The sequence below is a fragment of the Lepus europaeus genome, chromosome X, assembly GCF_033115175.1.
Source record: "Lepus europaeus isolate LE1 chromosome X, mLepTim1.pri, whole genome shotgun sequence".
Classification (NCBI taxonomy): Eukaryota; Metazoa; Chordata; class Mammalia; order Lagomorpha; family Leporidae; genus Lepus; species Lepus europaeus.
Window position 1 is genome coordinate 114,606,288 of NC_084850.1, and position 5,440 is coordinate 114,611,727.

At 37.2% G+C, this 5,440-nt stretch overlaps 1 pseudogene; it reads right to left on the minus strand.

Moving 5' to 3' along the window:
• Nucleotides 1-2,681: 2,681 nt before the first annotated feature.
• On the minus strand, nt 2,682-3,158 carry LOC133753738 (large ribosomal subunit protein uL23-like; annotated as a pseudogene).
• Nucleotides 3,159-5,440: the final 2,282 nt, after the last annotated feature.

Here is a 5,440-nt window from a genome sequence, read left to right on the forward strand (position 1 = left end):
AAGGAATTTGGTATAGGCAAAGCTGAAATGTACTAATGAAATGACTACAAATGTTAAAGTAGTAATTTTAGCAATTTACTATGGTTTTGGTTACATTAATATATATGAGTAACAATAATGTTACAAAAGATGAGAAGAAAATACAACTGGATAGGTATAGCATTCTGTTGTTGGATCTAGTGTAATGTAAACCTGGAGGTGATTCTGAATGAATAACATGTATATAGTAAAACAAAGAGAAGCACTAACAAAGTATAAAACTAGTGAAAACAATTGAAACTAGAATGTGACATTTCAGAATGTTCATTCAGTACGAAAGAAAGCAGTGAAGTAGGATTGCAGGTACCACAAAAAGACATGAGACACCCGGAAAACAGGAAGTAAACTGGTAGATAAAACAATCCATGTTGGTAATAACATTACCTATTAATGGATTCCATATTTTGCTGTGGTTTGGAAGTGGTTTGTTCCACAAGGGCTCATGCTTTGGAGGCTTGGTCCTCAGTATGACAATGTTGACATAGTAGAACTTCTAAGAGTTGGGGAATAATGGGAGGTAATTGTGTCATTGGGATGCTGCAGTTGGAAGGAACTAATGCAACTTTCATGGAATCCTGGTTAGTTCTTATGAAAGGTTACTATGCAAGAGCAAGACTAGCCCCTGCCTGCCCTCTGGTTTTCTGTCTCACTGTGTAGTCTTTTCTATAGGTGCTCCTAGGTTTGTCATCCACCAGGAGGCCTTCACCAAAAGTCAAACCAATGCAGCAGCATGATCTTGGACTTTTCAGCTTGCAAAAATGTGAATGAAATAAGAATGGTTTCTTTACATTACCTTATCTCTGGTATTTTATTATGGAAATAGAAAAGGGACTGATACATATGCCACTAACAAGTTCTATATTTTCAGACTGAAAAACAAAATATGATTTCAATATATGTTGTTTAATGGAGATGAACCTTGAAAGCCTTATATTAAATATAATAATCCATATAACAAACTACTATCTATTCTATAGGGTTCTATTCTTATGATATCCAGGACACAGAAGTTGATTAGTGGTTGCTTGGAGCTGGAGTAGGAGTTGGGGCCCAGTGAGGAATATGGGATCATTTCTGAGGTGTCAAAAACGTTCTAAAGTTGTGAGATAGTTGAATTGATATTTGTACTAAAATCTTTAAAGTGTAAAATTTAAAGGGATGAATTTGAATTTTATGATATATGAAATTGTACTTCAATAAATCTGTTTTTAAAAAGTCATTGGTGGGCATTTTGCCTAACAGTTAAGACACTGTGTAGGATGCCTGCATCCCATGTCAGAGTGCCTGGGTTTGAGTCTAAGCTCTGCTTCAGACTTCAACTTCCTGCTAATGTATATCCTGGGAGGCAGCAAGTGTTGGCTCAAGTGGTTGAGTCTCTGCCATCCATGTGGGAAACTCAGATTGAACTCTGGGCTACTGGCTTAAGCCTGGCCCAGCTCTGGCTGTTGGGGGAATTTGGGGAGTTTACCAGTGAATAGAAGTTCCCTCTTTGTCATCTGTATTTCTGCCTCTCAAACAAACAACAAAAAGAAGTCAATGGCTCCCCTTCACTTCAAAGCAACTGAGATGGTTTAAAAAGATGACTGGAGAGTCTTGTATGTATCCTATGAGTTGGGGGACATTGAATTGTTATCTGAGTCTATCTAAATAAGTCTAAAGGTAGGAGGTTCTGGTTCTTGTTCAGTGGTGGTAGGCTAGAATTAGAGAAGGTTGCTTTAGGGCAAACCAATTATGAGAACAAAGATGACAAGGGACAGAATTAAAACTACATTTATCTTTCAAAATTTTGTTTTTGCTTTTGAAGGACTATCTTACACTAACCTGAAACCACAGTAGGAAACTAATAGAGTGTGGAAGGGGTGGACTACAGAATGCTTGACAGATCATGATTGAAGTAGTAAAAAACTCATTAGAGAAAAGAAATTGTCCACCACACAGGAGTTGTTCAATTGGAGGTTCCCAGCAGGGAAGTCTTTCAGAAGTCTGTAATACAAGTAAAGGCACCCATGAAGAAAAGATGCCAGTTGCCGACATCCATTAAACGCCCTTTCCTCCTGAGTCCCACCTATTCCTGAGCCCAAACCTAAAGATTTAAGAAGGAATATCCTATGAGTTAGGAGAAAAAAGGTGCTCCAACTAGTTTGAAGAAAGAAAGAGGAATAAAAAGACAACTAGCCCTATTTTGCCTTGTGAAATTTGTTTTTGTGATTGAAGCAAGCAGAAAAGATGAAAGTTGTTTCAATGAAGGTCTCCCATGTGGAGGGCAGGAACCCAATTACTTGAGTCATCACTGTTCCCTCCTACGGTCTGCATTGGGAGAAATCTGTAGTCAGGTAGCTGGGGCTAGGAATCAGGTTCAGGTATATCAATATGGGATGCAGGCATCATAACTGCTAGGAAAAAGCCCAATCTTCAGCTAGTGTTTTGACAGAGATTTCCTTGAATGAAAGAAGTTCATAAAACAAACAAGAAACTCTTCTCTTTGTAGATTGTATCTGGTTGCATCACTTATCCAGGTCTGCGATGCTCCTAGGCATCAGCCCAAGGTGACAGTTCAGGATGTTTTCAAGTTTCAAGTGGTTTTTGAATAGGTGTCTTTTTTATGGTGAATAAACATATATTTAGAATTAGCCTGCTGGACTCTAGATGATTCCAATTTCATTGCTGACATCCAAAGCATCATAATCAGGAGCCAGTTGAACATAGACTTTCTTTTCTCCATCAGGTCTGATACCCTTATTGACTTTGGTCACGTCAATGTCATAGAATTTCTTCACAGTCAGTTCGATCTGGTGTTTGTTGGCCTTAACATCCACAATGCACATGAGTGTGTTGTTGTTTTCTGTCTTCTTCATAGCAGACTCAGGGGTCAGGGGGAACTTGATGATGGCATAGTGGTCAAGCTTGTTTCTCCTGGGGGCGCTCTTCCAAGGCTACCTAGGCTACCCCTGGAGGCAAAGTGTCTTGGGCCACTGGAACATGGGTGATGTGCAGATCTTTTTTTGTGTGTGTGTGTGGCTGTGGATGCCTTTCAGCCCTGCCTTTTTGGCCTTCAAAGCCTTTGTTTTGGCTTCAGCTTTAGGAGGGGCAGGAGTTTCCTTCTTTGCCTTTGGTACCATCTTGGTGAAAAGGTGAATATGTGCTTTTACCTGGGTATTCATATAACTTTTTTTTTCTTTTTGACAAAATTTGCATATACTTATGCTATGCAATGTGCTTTTCTAAATATGTATACATTGTGGAGTTGCTTAATCAAGCTGATCAGTACACACACTCTGTCACATACTTACATTTTTGTGTTATGCAAAGACAGAATTTACTCCTTTGGCAATTTTCAAATATATAATACATTGTTATAAACTATAATCACCATGCTGTACCATAAATCTAATGAACTTATTCCTACTGTTCTAAGGACTTGATAGAATTAAATGTGCTTTGCAACTCTAATTCATTCCTATTGCATATTGATTTAAAAGGTAGAAAGTCAAGGAATCTTTAGTAACTATGTAATAACTTCATAAATTCCTATCCAAAGCTGTTTGTGTTTGGCTTTTAGATCATTCAGTAAATTTACCTAATGATTTTTCTACTGGTCAAATGCTGACTGTGGAGTTTCAGGGAATTGTAATAACAAGATAAAGTGGAAACAGAAAAGAGATATACTAAGGAAGACCTCTTGGATATTTGGTTTATTGATCATTTTCTTGCTTAAGCAATCTAAGTTCTTTCCTTTCTAACAGCTCAGTACTAATGAGTGCCATTTTAAATAAATTTGCAAGTAGTGTAGGAACCTGCTCCCTTAAGTCTCAGAGGGGTACTGCATGGTTGCCCAAACCTCAACCTTCATAATGTGAGCAATTTTCCTGTCTGAACACATGGATGAAAACACAGGAACTGGAAAGAAGCCACTTCTTCCCCTTGAAGCCCCACTGAAAACAATGCCGCAGAACTGAGGGCAAAGCAGCAACTACAGATTTGTTCTATAGCACGGAGGGTTGCTATTGAAGACTTGCCAAAAATTCTTTCTGTTGTTTCCTTCTTCTCCAATTTATTGAACTTACCTATAAATTATTGCCATTTTGGAGCTGTGGTTTTAGTCTGCACCTTAATTCATTCAACCAAGATACTTATTCTCTTGAAAACAGTAGGATGTTTTTCCCCCTAAAACTAATAAATTACTTTTCTGTTATCACAGATAGGAAAGTGAGAAATATGTGCTTCAAAATCACCCTTGCTATCTGCTGCTTTATTAATTTTTATAATTATGTACGTTACACATTTTTTTTACCCACTGAAATTTTGAATCGATTCGTTAAAATAGCATTGAAGATATAGCTAATAGATTCACAGTCAAGCTGATTCTTTCCCTAAAGCCTGTCAGGATCATAAAGTGAATAAAATATTCTTTCAGTTTACTGAAAAAATAATTTCAGACCTAAAGAAATGTTGTAATAATAGAACTTAAAGTTACTGTTACACCCTTCACCTAGATACATCAATATTAATATATTATCTCATCTCCTCATACTCTCATATTGAAGATATGATGCCTTTGTATTTTTAAATATTTCACTATTTCTTTTGATAAAAGGAAATATATTCCCTTATATAACCATAGTACATTATCAAAATCATAAATTATGATTGATAACATTTCCTAATAGACACTCTTTCTTGTATCACTAATTAATTTTATGTCCATTAAAATAAAGGAACAATAAATATTTGTTTCCTTTTTCTGGTTCAGGATCCAAATCAAATGCATTTAGGTGTTATATCTACTGCCTACTTTAATCAGGAAGTCTTTCTTTCATGACATTGCTGTTTTTCTTAAAGATTGATTTATTTTTGAAAGAATTACAGGGAGAGAGAGAGAGAGAGAGAGAGAGAGAGAGAGATTTTCCATTTGCTGGTTCACTCCTCAAGTGGCTGCAATGTCCAGGGCTGATCAGGCTGAAGCCAGGAGCCTGGAACTCAATCCGGGTGTCCCACGTGGTTGGCAGAGGGGCCATCTTCTTTTTTCCAGGCTTTTAGCAGAGAGCTGGATCAGAAATGGAGTAGCTGGGACATAAATTTGCACCCATGTGGGATACTAGTGTCACAGGCAGCAGCTTTACCTGCTATGCCATAACACCGGTTCTGACCTTGCCATTTGTTGAAGAGGACAGGCCAACAATTTTGTAAAATGTCCCCTGTGTCTTTTATTCCAATGTTCTGGATTATAGTAACTTATAGCCAGGCATATAAAATATTACTTCAAATTTAACTTATTAATACTATTAGTTTATGATCTGTGAGTTTTTCTTTAGGTCTTATTTTATATAGGCAGTTTACTCAGCTGTGCAGCAAAGTTTTATGTCATGCCTACTATGTGACAAATAATCTTATTGGTGTCAAG